The following is a 15384-nucleotide window of genomic DNA, read 5'->3' on the forward strand; positions in this document are numbered from 1 at the left end:
TGTGCTGAGCCCAGATTTTCCTTCACTGAGCCTCCAGAGGTTGTGTGTAAAGTCTTTCGGTACTTGTAGAATCTAATTTATCCCAATTAACTCTGAGTCTCGACTGTTTCTTGCCATAGGGCATTTCACTGGGCTCATGTCGAGGGGTTACTAAGCTGGGGTCGCTGCAAGTGTAAAAGTAGGTCACTCCAACAGGGAGGTGATCTGATGTGTTCTTTTGTTCCTCGTTGCAGATGTGAAACTCTTTGAAACAGTGTTCACTAGGAGTTTTGACCAGGACAAGATCGAGGTTAGACTTCGTGCATCCATCATAACTGGAATAAGTGTAGACTCCTGGAATATGGAGCAGGCTAATTATTGTTTGTAACATCATGCATAATGAAAAAAAAAAGATTGACCACTGACTGTCCTTGTAACTTTTCCCAATGTATTATTTGACTCTTTATACCATGGTTAAGACACCAAAATCAAATCTGTCAGGCAGATATTGAATGAAATGTACCAGCGGCCATTTAAGACTCCATTTTGGAAGCCATCTTGGATTTTTCGGCATAATGGACGTCTGCGTGTCATAATTAAGGTCCAAAAATATTACTTAACCCTTGAAAACATAGTGTAGACACGATCATATAGGGGGCTTATACTAATCAGTCGGGTCGCGTACGAAATTACTCGGGTTTTGGATTTCGATGCTTCTTCTTTGCGATTTTTTACTAATGGTGTCTTCAATGGGACAAACACGCTGGGAAAATAAAATGAAATTGAAATTCGAGTTTCATTTTAAGCCGGCGAGTGCCTTAAATAAAATGTACTGGATTACTGTTTTAAAATAACAAACAAAGCGAATTTTGACTACTGTTTTAACTTATTCACATTCCCCATATTTGACCTGATTTCTGTTGAATTTTGTGTACATCCCACATCGTTATCTCCCATTTACTCCAACATGTACTTCTCTCTCCGCACACTTGATTTTGATCGTGAGGTACTGAACTGAAGTTATTGGTCACAAACACACGAACTTCTAAGGTCTACGGTATCCTTAAAAAGATTCTTGTCCAAGTTGTGTTTACTTTTTTTGCCGTGCTTTTTACATTACATATATACGCTTCATTATAAATATACGTCGTACATGATTCCTTTTTAATTTCGTTTCATCTTTCTATCGTCGTTTCTTTTCTCTCGATTTAGCCTCTTGACACCTAACTTGAATTTCATATGAATTTCATGGTTCAGTTAAGCGATCACCCGTCAGCGCCGCCCAAACTCACAATTATCATAACGTTACGCCTATGGGAAAAATCGTGAATTAGTCGCTTACTATTGCGATAACATAATATCATGTATGAAAATCGCTTTGGCAGAACCAGATCTAAAATCCCCAACATTTTCTCATCCCCATAATATATTTTTAAATTAATTTTGAAATAACTAAATTTTGTCAATTTTAACATTTCTAAAGTAACATTTTGCTCTATTTCCCCCTTTTTGTGCGCGATATGTGTGAAATTCGCTTGTTTTTCTCACTTAGGGGGTTTTCATCTCAGTGTTACTTGAAAACGGTAGCAGACGAACCTTTGGTAGCACCGCCAAAATAAAGAGTCTTACTTCAGCTTTTTTCTGATATAAGGGTCATTTGGATTGGATAAAAGTTCATCCCGTAATTTTCACGTCTAATCAGATGTTCCCTTATGCATTGTTCACACAGAGCCGAGTTGGGTGTACGAGTCTCTGCGAGCTTCCGCGAGTTCCAACTCGCGGAAGCTCGGGGGGGGGGGGGGGGAATGGTACATTTTCAGGAAAGTTTGACAGATTAACCAGAGCGCAGTACGAGTCACGAAGAGTTATCAACGAGTAGTACCGAGTACTGCTCGAGTTATTGCGATCTTTTCTCGAGTTTGGCAGAGTTTACTGAGAGTCTTTTAAGATCTTTATACGAGTAATTCAGCCTTTGATAGGTTGGAATTTTCGTGCATTCTGCTTTTTTCAAGATGGATGACCAGATGAACCTCCTAGTCCATGCAAGAATAGGCATAACCCTTTTTCATATATACAATATTTTTTTATAGTTTCTTATCAATTTGAGGGTGCTGATTAGGAATGTGAATGATGCCACTCGTGTAACTTTGAGCATTTTCCGCAAATTGGAAAAATCCAATATGGCCGCCAAAATATGCAAATTACCCATGAAAATCACAAGATTGCCTTTCCTCTGCTAGGTTGGTGATAAGTACTGTATTTTGAAAGTCAAAATGGCCGCTACAGGCCCTACCGGTATTGAAAGGGACAAATAATTCCAATAGAATTTGCCTTTTCTTGAGTAGATGGTGTTGTATGAGTAAATATTGTCTGAAAACATGATTTCTAATGAAATATATCATTTAGGTGATAAATCAAATTTTAAAATGGTCGCCCTTTGCCCATATGCGATGTATTTAGTTATAAATCGTGTTTAAGACAATATTTTACTTATACATCACAGTTATATGCATTTTATGGTTCCGCTCATTCTTGTGAAAATTAGTTTCCCTACAGCATGTTACATAATTCAGTAAGGGTTTGTAGCGGCTATTTTGAATGTCAAAATGCAGTATTCATCACCTATATTGGTGATTGGTGATTCGTGGTGATTTTTTACCTGATATGGCAGAAGAAATGCTATATTTCATACAAATCATGTTTTCAAACAACACTTTATTCATAGAACAAAATTATGTGGATTTCATAGACAAGCAAATCCAATTTTTTTACAAAATTATCTGTTCTCCATTTACATCGTAGATAATTCTGTTAGGGCCTATAGGGGGCCATTGTGCTGGCAATTTTATGATTGTCATGGGTAATTTGTATATTTTGGCGGCCATAGGCCTATGTGCGGAAAATGATAAAGGTTACACGAGTGGCATCTTTCAGATTCATAATCAGCACCCTCGAATTGACAAGAATCCATCATAAAATATTGTATTTATGAAAAATAAACAAGGTTTAGTCCATTTGCTATGGGGCCTATCCTGGACTAATGAGCAAGATTGATCCAAATACTCTCGTAGCTGAACTCATCGCCCTGCAGAATCTTGTGAATTGTGAGACTTTCTTTCTCAAAGACTTTTTAAAACCACTTTATCATGCTTATCCTCACATGTTTATCCTCAAGTAAAATTGGTTATTTTTGTACCACAGAAAAAAGAGTAAATGTTACTTTTTTATATTTGTTCAATTCATTTGAATAAAAACGTGTGCTTTTTTATTTTAAAGCTTGATAAATCTGTTTCTAAGTTTGCAGCAATTAATAATTGAAACCAAGGCCATTATTGAGGGAAATAATTGCATCCAGAATCCTGTAAAGAACAAACAGTCAAAGGTAACACAAAAAGATGAACTGCCGTTTGCTATATGATGAATGATATACTTGAAATTAAAACCAATGTCATGATATTCAACATAGTTGAGTTGTTATGTAAGATGTTATCACTCATCATGTCACCTTTATTCTCAAGTAATATGAAATCATCACTCATCATGTCACCTTCATTCTCATGTAATATGTTATCATCACTCATCATGTCACCTTCATTCTCATGTAATATGTTATCATCACTCATCATGTCACCTTCATTTTCATGTAAGATGTTATCATCACTCATCATGTCACCTTCATTCTCATGTAAGATGTTATCATCACTCATTGTGTCACCTTCATTTTCATGTAAGATGTTATCATCACTCATTGTGTCATCTTCATTTTCATGTATGATGTTATCATCACTCATCGTGTCACCTTCATTCTCATGTTAGATGTTATTATATCATGTCACCTTCACTTTCATGTAAGATGTTATCATCACTCATTGTGTCATCTTCATTTTCATGTAAGATGTTATCATCACTCATCGTGTCACCTACGTTCTCATGTTAGATGTTATCATCACTCATTGTGTCACCTTCATTCTCATGTAAGATGTTATCATCACTCATCATGTCACCTTCATTCTCATGTAAGATGTTATCATCACTCATTGTGTCACCTTCATTTTCATGTAAGATGTTATCATCACTCATCATGTCACCTTCATTTTCATGTAAGATTTTATCATAACTCATCGTGTCACCTTCATTCTCATGTGAGATGTTATCATCACTCATCATGTCACCTTCATTCTCAAGTAAGATGTTATCATCACTCATCGTGTCACCTACGTTCTCATGTAATATGTTATCATCACTCATCATGTCACCTTCATTCTCATGTAATATGTTATCATCACTCATCATGTCACCTCCATTCTCATGTAATATGTTATCATCACTCATCATGTCACCTTCATTCTCATGTAAGATGTTATCATCACTCATCGTGTCACCTTCATTCTCATGTAATATGTTATCATCACTCATTGTGTCACCTTCATTCTCATGTAAGATGTTATCATCACTCATCGTGTCATCTTCATTTTCATGTAAGATGTTATTATATCATGTCACCTTCACTTTCATGAAAGATGTTATCATATCATCTAAATTACAAAGAAATCTTAAGCAAAATTAAAACACTCTTGAAGTTTTGGAAGCTAAGGGATATAAAGCTTATGGGGAAGATTCGACTATTGAAGGTGCATATCTATTCTAAAGTCATATATCGAGCGTCTCTATACTCTTGTTCCTAAATGGGCTTATGAATCATTGGATGAATTAACTTTTGATTTCTTATGGAAAGGAAAGAAAGACAATATTAATAGGAATACAATGTTTTTAGACTATAAGCAAGGGGGATTAAAGATGTTAAACTTCCCTGTGCAGGTAAAGGCACAGCGAATAATGTGGACTAAAAAACTTTTAAATAAAGATATGAAATGGAAACAGTACTTTAATTTTGTCACTAAACATTTGGATAGAGATGTGATATTTTCATGTGACTATATATCATGTTTATTGAAAGTAACAGCTTCCAAATTTTACATGGACTTATTAGAAGAGTGGGTAAATATAAGACATATAAGAAGAACAGAGTTTGGAAAAGTGGGGGATTTTTAATAGTAAGCTTATTAGATTATAATAATAATACCAACATGCTTATATAGCGCATATCACTGCCAAATGCGTCTCTATGCGCTTAATTGGATATTATTACCCTGGATTTAGCCCGCAGCCTTTTACAGCGCGGTGGCATTTCAAGGAATAAATTCCTGCCAGGTACCCATTTACCTCACCTGGGTCGAGTGCAGCACAATGTGAATAAATTTCTTGCCGAAGAAAATTACGCCATGGCTGGGATTCGAACCCACGACCCTCTGTTTCAGAGTCCGAAGACTAATCCACTAGGCCACAACGCTCCACAATATAAAGATATAAAGGGAGTTGTATTCGATAAGATTCTATACGATAAAGAGGTTTATAAATTGCATCATAATTCTTAAAATAATTGTAAACTAAAATGTGATAGAAATTTTCTTAATTTGAATTAAGAAGCAAATGATATTGAAAAGATCAAGCATATTTATGCCTGTTAACCCGTTAGTTGGAAGAACGATATCGAAAAAAAAAACATAACTCTGGAATCGATTTCAATTTGGGTAAGAAAACAACTAATTTAATATTTTTTAAATCAAAATAGAAATATACGCACAGCCGTTGTATAAAAATGAAATTAAACCCTCTATTTTTGACAGAATTAGAACGGATTATTATCTTACCAATATGGAAATAGAAAGACTATTTTTAAGACTAAGATATTGCACACTGAATAGTCGATTAAGGGAGTTTCAGTATAAACTCTTGCATAATAATATATATACTAACCGCCACCTTTTCCTTTTTGGTCTTGTTTCGACCAATTTATGCTAATTTTGTGAAATGGAAGAAAAAATGTATGAACATCTATTTGTGACCTACCACCCCAAAACCACCAATAAGTCGCCATGTAAGGTTCTCTGTCAATAGCCAAAATAGTAATTTTAACAGGCATGAATGTGCTCGATCTTTTCAAAACTCCAGGGCTGAGTTTGTTGTTGGGATAGGAATTATCTGAGTGAAGAGGCCGAGGCGATGGGTTAAAAAAAAATGCTGATGGCTTCAATTTGTTTAGGTTTATTAATGATTTATTCTTGTGTATTTGTAAAATCTCTTGTTATATGTTAATATTTGACAATCGGAAAAAAAATGAATTTGTTGAATTTATTGTAGAAGTTTATTCTTAATGCATGTTATTATCATCAATGATATGTATGACTATTTATTTGAAGATGTCTGATATTGTGTTTTATTTTAACACTTGAGGAAGAAAAAATAGTATTAAATTTTATGAGTTGTCAAGGTCTGTCAATGACAGAAAGAAAAAAAATGAGTTGTCACTGAAAAATTCAGGTGATTTTGATCCGTAAAAATTGGTTTGACAAGAAGAAAAGGGTTTTCACTAAAAATTGAAAGTGATTTGGGTTAAATTTATATTTTATTCAGCGCATACATACCTCCTTTCCAGAGGGGGCTGCCTATGATGAATAAAACAAGCAGCCCCCCCGGACCATGCCCGCGAACCTCTATTTCAAAGTCCGGAGATAAATATATTGGGCCACAACACTCCACATGGAAGAAGGGAAGAATATGAATGAATAAACTGGTACCCAAGGGTAATGTCCTCTCGAACATGATGAGTAGTAGGCAGCAATAATGAGATGTGAATAAGGACGAGATTTGAAAAATACTGCATTTTTTTTACTGAAAGTGTACTTCGGCACAATATTGGAAACAAAAGGGTTCCTATGAATAATGATAAATTAAGTTATAAACCATCCCCATCCCCGCGTGTAATCTCTGAGAAGGTCCTCCCAAGAGTACTGGAATGAAAAGTTATATAAGAGAAACCAAGGGGTTGGCATGAAATCGTCCTCATGGGAGGATGAAGAATGGGCTAAGAATTGTGTCTTTGGTGAAGGTTCAATGAAATCTGGACATACATTTAAAGTGTGTACCCAATCACAAGTTACTATTTGACTTACAAGTTATATATTCACAAACGTAAGCCCAGAAAGGGTACCAATACCTAATTAATAGTGAGCTTTGTCAAAACCTAACAGTTTTTTTCATTGTTTACAGGTGCTCTGATATTTAGGATACTTAAAAAGAAATGCTCGAGATGCTTAGTAGTTGGTCACCATGCATCCACCTGTATTAGTGAAGTAAAGTGCCTAAGGTGCTGCAAGGTTGGGCACATTAAATGTGCTTGCCCGAGCAACGAAAGTGCTGGCCCTAGCAACGAAAGTGCTGATTTGTGAGACAAATAGCCATTCTGTGCTACTTTTTTAGGTTCAGTTCAAACAGGGTTTTGTTTGTTTCAGTCTATTTTGTAAAGCCTCACATACTGTAGTTATGTAAAAAAATATCCATGCACCTATACATAACTAATTGTAGAAAATGAATTGTAGTTTACGGGTTTAAAGAATAAAAGCAGTACATAGTGCAATATCTATACCCATACCCTTTTAGAGTGCCGTTAACATGTTTATGGGACAGGTTGTATATATTCCCCTGAATGAGACGTATTGCTCATTGTCTGGGCCCGGCCAAGTTGCTGGCGTTTGTATTAAAACATCCCAATGTATAATGTGGCCATTGCAAAAAGAAATAGCCATGAATGTCTTCAACTGATTAAACCCATTTCGAGGTGACCCTTTGGGCCTTCTGTCTGGGCCCCCGTGCAGGATAAAGTTGCTGCCATAGGTAGTCCCTAGTATACTTAGTCCATTGCAAAAAGAATTATCCATGTATGTCTTCACCTGAATGAATCAGTAATTTGTGGGACATCTGGGCCATTTGGCCCTACTGTCTGGGCCCCCGTACAAGATAAAGTTGCTTACTTACTTTACTTTCTGCCCGCTATGCCTCCATTGGCATGTAGGGCAGCAACGAATGTCCTCCACTTCTGTCGGTCCTGTGCCAAGATCTGTATAGTTCTCCATGTGTGCCTTAGGTGTTTAAGTTCTCCCTCTACTTTTCTGCGCCATGTGATCTTGGGCCGCCCCCTCTTTCTTCTCCCTTCAGGGGTCCAGTGGAGAGCTACATGGGTGATGTTCTGGGCATCCATTCTAAGAATATGTCCAATCCATTTCCATCGTCTTCTGAGGATTATGGTTCCCATGTTATCTTGTTTACATCGCGTAAGTTGTTCTTCATTTTTTATTTTATTTGGCCAGAAAATTTGAAGGATCTTTCTGAGGCTTTTTGTATGAAAAACTGACAGTTTATGGAGGTCATTCTCCAGCACTCAGATCCATATAGTAGGGTGGAGAGGACACAGCTTTGATACAGTCTCAGCTTTGTTCTTGTGCTATACTGCTGTGATCTCCAAATTTTGTTCAACATTCTAAATGATATATATGCTTTATTCAGACGGTTTCTGATGTCATTTTCTGCCCCACCATCACCTGTGACAACGCTACCAAAGGTACTTGAACTCATCTACTGTAGAAACATCTTTCCCATTCACTTGTATTGGTAACGGATTTGTGTTATTCAATGTCATTATCTCTGTTTTGTTTTCGTTGATTTTAAGGCCAACTTGTTGGGCATATTCACTCAGCCGTGTCGTCTTTGTTTGCATATGCTGGTGTGTATGTGAAAATAAGGCAAGATCATCGGGGATCATCGGCATAGTCGAGGTCTTCTAGGGTGGAAAATATGGACCATTTGATACCTCTCGGGTGATCTTCGGTAGTTCTTCTCATTACCCAGTCAATGGTGATTATGAAGAGGATTGCAGACATGACACATTCCTATCTAACTCCTGATTTTACTTCAAATTTTATGTCACAATTTTCCACGTTGCATGTAAAGTTAGAGTAAAAGCTCTTCATAACTTGGACAATGTCCTTTGGTATCCTATACGAACGAAGTATTCGCCACAAGCTCTTTCTATGAATGCTGTCGAATGCCTTCTCAAAATCGACAAAGTTGATATACATTTGTCTCTGCCGTTCTGTGCACTGCTCTATGATGTTACGCAGTGCAAATATTTGGTCTATGCATCATCTTCCTCTGCGGAACCATGCTTGCTCTTCTCTGAGATGCTGGTCTACTGCACTTGTTATACGGTTCACAATTATCTTCGAAAAAATCTTACTAGGAATCGATAAGAGGGTAATTCAACGCCAGTTATTGCAGTTTATCAGGTTCCCTTTCTTTGGAATTTTGACAATAATACCTTCTGACCAGTCATCTGGAATTTGTTTTTTACTCCACACTGATTTAAATAGTGGTTCGAAAAATTCTGCTGTAGCCTCTGGGTGTGCTTTGAATAATTCTGCATTTAAGTTGCCATGTCCAAGAGATTTACCATTTCTCAAAGATTTAACGGCAGATACTATTTCCCATTTAGATGGAGGGTTTATGTTCAGATCCTCTTCTGCCTCTTGGATGACTGCATCGGTTAATGGTGGTGGTCTATTCAGTACTTCACTGAAATGCTCTGCCCATCTAGCATCTCTTTCTGTTTCTGTTTTAAGAATATTTCCTTGTTTACTAAGAATTGGTGCATCTGTTGCTCCTTTGTTCCTTCCACTGATTATCTTGGTAAGTTTATACACTTTTCCTTGTTCTCCTTTCTTTGCTGCAGCTTCTGCTTCATCTGCGAGACTATCCAAGTACTTCCTTTTGTCAGTACTTGCTTTTTTCTTTACTTGCTTGTTAGCTTCCTGATACTGTCGGCTGTATCTCTGTTATAGCCTTTCAGACTTTGAGTTTATGACAAGTTTCTTTATTTCTTTTCGTTTCTTTATTGTTTCCCATGTGTCAGCCGATATCCAATCCTTCTACTCCTTCAATCTGTACCCCAGACATGTTTTACTTGTCTCGCTGTATGCTGTCTTGGTTCTATCCCATATATCGTTTACTTCTAGTGTAATCAAGATCAGCATGGGTCTGGAACCTGTTCTGTTGTTGGAGTATAAAGGAGTTTCTGACCTTGGGGTCTTTCAGTTTTTCAACATCAAACTGTCTCCTTCCTGACTTTTTGTTTCCTGATTTTCTTATAGTTTCACTTTAAACGATGCTATAACCAGATAGTGGTCATTGCTGACATCAGCCCCTCTCATCACCTTTACATCAAGGAGTGAACGTCTCCACGTGCCATTTATCATGATATGGTCAATCTGGTTTTTATCTCTGTTGTTAGGCGAAGTCCAAGTAAGTTTGCGAATGTCTTTATGTGGGAAAATTGTTCCTCCTATGACCAAGTCATTGGCCGCACAAAGGTCGATCAGCCTTTCACCGTTGCCATTCATACTTCCGCAGCCATGTTTTCCTATAACTTTTTCATGGCTTGTGTTATCATTCCCGACTTTTGCATTCAAGTCTCCCATTATAATTTTCATGTCATGTTCTGGGATTTTACTTAGTTCAGCTTGTACTCGCTCATAAAAATTATCTTCACCATCATTTGTTGGAGCATAAAGTTGCTAGCATTGGTATTTTTGTGAGCCCCAAAGTATGCAGATTCCATTTGATTAATTTAAGAAAGATTTTTTTTCAATTCAATTCAATTCAAAATTTATTTCAATCAATCAATTATAAAACTACAGGTATATACGAATTAGATAAAAACATGGGATTGGGAGCCCCTTGAAGTTTTCATTTAAAAACTTGTGGGTGGGGCACCACCATGAAACAATTTAATACAAATAAATATAAGACATACATAAAGAGTGAACAACAAATAACATTGAAATACAATTTAAAAAAAAAGAGAGAAAACGAAACAATGGGCTTATCTAGGGGAAATAAACAAACAAGCAAAGTAGAAGTACTAATTATAAATTATAGTGACCTACAGTGTGCTATTGGCAATAGTTTCTATACTGAGAGAAAAATTCAACTTTCAAAAGTTTTTTGAACTTATTTAGGGTTTTACTTTGTTTAATATCATTATTTGAATCATTCCACAGCTTGATCATGTTGATTCCTCTACAACGTAGAGAATTTGGGGTAATTTTAATTTTTGGAAGATATTGGTGAAGATCTGCTGAATGACGCGTAAAGTATGAATGGTAAGAGGCATTTGTGTTGAAGAGATTATTAAAAATATTTGGCAAGAGATTTGAATGGTAATTGTACATAAATATATAAGTATACATAAGAGCCAAGTCACAAATTTTCAATATTTTACAATAAAAAAATAACTTGTTTGTGTGACTATTGAAATGTGCATTACAAACTGTTCTTATTAACCTTTTTTGAATAAGAAATAATCTATGTAAATGTGTTTTGAATCCATTCCCCCATAGCGTACAGCAATAAGTGAGATGTGGGGTAAAACCAAAGTATTATAAAGTGAAATTAATACATGTCTGGGTAAAATAAACTTCAGTTTGCGGAGGACACCAGTACTTTTTGATAAACGAGTGCATAAATCATCAATGTGAGGTTTCCAGGATAGAAATTCATTTATCTTGATACCTAAAAAATTGATATTTGATACCTGGGAAATAATCTTGCCCTCCATAATAACTGGAAGAATGTCAGTACCATTTTTTTTTGTTTGTGTTTTAAATAGTACAAATTTAGTTTTTCAAGGTTCAGTGACAGTTTATTGCATTAAAGCCAGACAACGGCTTTACGAAGTTCAATATTTATAGTGTTAATGAGAGGAATAATATTTTTGTGAGAAAGAGTAATACTGGTATCATCAGTAAAGAGTATGAAATTAAGAATTGAGGAACAATTTACAAGGTCATTGATATACAAAAGGAAAAGCAAGGGGCCGAGGACGGACCCTTGCTTGAACGCCGTGTGATACATGACTGAAAGTTGACTTGACACCGTTGACCACAACATACTGCATGCGATTCGATAAATAATTATCAAACCAATCAAGAGCGAGACCTCATATTCCATAATGTTTCATTTTTTAAAGAAGTATGTCATGAATTGAATAGAATTACGTGCAGACACTTAATTCCTATTTTTCTGACATTATGATAAGAAAAATGAATCCCTATACCAATTCTTGTAGGAGAGAGTCGCATGAACTGCTATTCACAAATGCCGTTTTTTAAGTACCCCATTGAAAATAGACTTTCTTGTATGTCTTTGCTTCTATTAAAGATTTAAAGATTTAAGAAATTAGCCGTGAACGTTTTCAGCTGAATAAACCCATTTTCGGGGGCCCTACGGGCCTATTGTCTGGGCCCCCGTACAGGATAAAGGTGCTGGCATTGATATTTTTAAAATCCCATTGTATACTGCCTCCTTTGCAAAAGGAATTATTGATGTACATTTTCAGCTGAATAAATTAGTAGTGGGACATATGGGCACTTTGGCGCTACTGTCTGGGCCCCATACAGGGTAAAGTTGCTGGCATGGGTAGTTTTGGAAATCCCTATGTATACTGAGTCTATTGCAAAGAGAATTACTCATGTATGTTTTCACCAACGAACGTAGAGGGCAGCAACATACGACAGTTCGTTGGTTTTCACCTGAATGAATCAGTTGTGGGACATCTGGGCCCTTTGGGCCTACTGTCTGGGTCCCTGTACAGGGTAAAGTTGCTGGCATTGGTATTTCTGTGAGCCCCAAATCATGCAGATTCAATTTTAAAAAGAATTAGCCATGTACCTTTTCAGCTGAATAAACCCACTTTCGGGGCCCGCCTACTGTCTGGGCCCCCGTTAAGGATAAATGTGCTGGCATGGGTAGTTTGGGAAATCCCAATGTATACTCGGTCCATTGCAAAAAGAATTAGCCATGTACCTTTTCAGCTGAATAAACCAATTTTGGGGGCCCTCTGGGCCTTCCGTACAGGATATGGCCCGGCAGCAACACATTCCTTGATCACTGCCTTCATGCCAACATAATGGGACTATCAAACCTTTTGTACCCGATCAACTGAATAAACTCTCCCAGCCCCCGGTCTATACTGGTCTAGTCAATTTGACTGATTTGTTTTAAGAGAGCACGCATTCTTGGTAAGTAGGTGTGTACTTGTTAAAAAAAATGAAAAGCTACCCTATTTCTTTTCGATTAAAAAAAATACGTTTAATACTGATCTTTAGTTAAATCCCGCTGCAGATGAGATGAAATTCCGGATGTGCCCCCTCCCTGGATCCGCCACTGTGTTAATGTTACACAAACACTTACACAAACACAAAGGGACCGTTTCATAAAGAATTACAGATATGGCAACCAAACTTTTACATTATTTCATTTACCATAATCTATCATAATCTTCGAGTTAATACATATATTTTCAAATCTATTTTCGATGAAATTAATTTTAGAATTGATATTAAAAAGTGTTTATTAAACAATTATAATGTAAATTATTGAAAAGGGTGTTTTGAAATGGATATTAATGCAACCCTTGTAGGATTACAACTTCATTAACATCTGGTTTCATTCATTTCAGTCATGCCTTACTTTGGCGCAAATCAAAATTTACATCACTAAAAAGAATACCTTCTGCTCATCCAAGCGTTAACACATACTACATGAATATGGTATCAATTTTTTGGCAGAAGATACTCTTTCCAGTCATATATAATGATTATGCGTTCATGTGTCCACGACATATCTTATCCTTAAATTGGGGGTTTGTGAGGTATCAATTTTTTTTTACTCACATGGTATTGGAAAACCGTAATGAAACAGGTCCCACAAGTGCAATGGCGTAGCTAGGATTTTTTTCCTGGGGGGCACTGGGGGGTCTTTGCTTTTTCAGGGGGGGGGGGCAACATTTTGTTTCTGTGTCGGTGTATGTGTCACAAGGGCGGATCTGACTTTCGCCAATAGGGGATGGGGCCCAAAATTATCTTCACCTATATTTTCCCCGATCAGTCACTTCTTAGCTTTATTCTTATGAAACAACATAATTATAAAATAATCTCATAAGCCCTATATAAAAAAGTTCGAGCGCGAAGCGCAAGCAAATTTTTTTATCTTTCATGTATTTTGTCCTGAAAATTGAACATTCTGGGCAATGTTTGTGATCCTTAACAAGATGTGTATGTAACTAGATAATTACTGCGAACGCCAAGCACGAGCAGAAATTTTTAATAAATGTTCTAGCATGATCGGAAAGGGACCTGTTAAGGACTGTTCACAGCTACCCACGAATGCGATACATATTTCAATAATGGAAGGGGGGAAGCGCGAAGCGCGAGCTAAAACTTTTTGATATTCCGACCTAAAAAATGGAAGTTCTAAGCACTTTTTGTAATCATAATGGGATAGGTATGTAACTAAACGATTGATGCGAGCTCGAAGCGCGAACGAAGAAAATTGAGATTTTAGACCTAAAAGGGGGACACTCTATTCATATTCTGTAAATCATGAATCGGATATGGTTAATCGGGTATCATTAATAATGCGAGCGTGAAGCGCGAACAGACAATTATTGATATTCTGATCTAAAACTGGATAATTCAAGCATATTTTGAATAAAGAACATGCAGGCTATCTCAATAAACATGCGTGCGCATGTTTTAGATTTAGCCCTAGAATCTGGGCATTCTGAATACATTTTTTTAATCATGAAGATCAATAATGCAAGCGCGAGCTGAAAACGATTGATATTACGATCTGAAAAAGGTCAATTCAAACACTATTTCAAGTACTGTGAAGGAAAATTGTGAAGTGGATGTGGATCACACTTAATGAATGATGCGAGCGCGAGCTGATATTTTTTTATTTTTTACAAAGGACCGGGACATTCTAAGGACATTCTGTCATCATATGAAAATGATGACTATATCTTCTTATTATTTCTAATCTTGTCGATATTCCATTACGAAAAGACCTAATTTAGTTATTAGGAATTCATTTAAATGTTATTTTCTTATTTGTTAATCTAATATGCGTAATGACAGTGTGGAAGTTGTTGTTTTTAAGGCTTGAAAACCAGAAATTTTAAGTCTTTTGTTATTATGAATACGCATTACAATGGTTTATACATTTTTAACAATTAATGCGAGCGCAAATCGCGAGCTGATTTTTTTTTTAGAAAATGTAATAAAAAGGCCTGGGTTTTTTGTTTGCTTAAATAGAATTGATATAGAGTACTCACCAATCAAGATACGAGCGCGCAGCACTAACTTATAGGCCTACGTTTTGACAGTCACATCTGAAAATGGATATTTTGAGAACTTTATGGAATACACGACTCGAGGACAATATGAACTTTGCAAATCAAATAATGCGACCACGCAGCGTAAGCTTAAAATGTTGATATGTAGACCATATTAACGGACATTTTACAGAGTGCATTAAATTTGTAAATGGACAAAAATAATGAAAGCTCGATGTCCGAGCTGAAATATATTTTGTATATTGACTTCAAAACTTGATATTTTAAGCTCCATATCAGCCTATTGGGCAAGATATGAATCTCATCGAACAGGCAAT

The sequence above is a fragment of the Lytechinus pictus genome, chromosome 7 (assembly GCF_037042905.1).
Source record: "Lytechinus pictus isolate F3 Inbred chromosome 7, Lp3.0, whole genome shotgun sequence".
Classification (NCBI taxonomy): domain Eukaryota; kingdom Metazoa; phylum Echinodermata; class Echinoidea; order Temnopleuroida; family Toxopneustidae; genus Lytechinus; species Lytechinus pictus.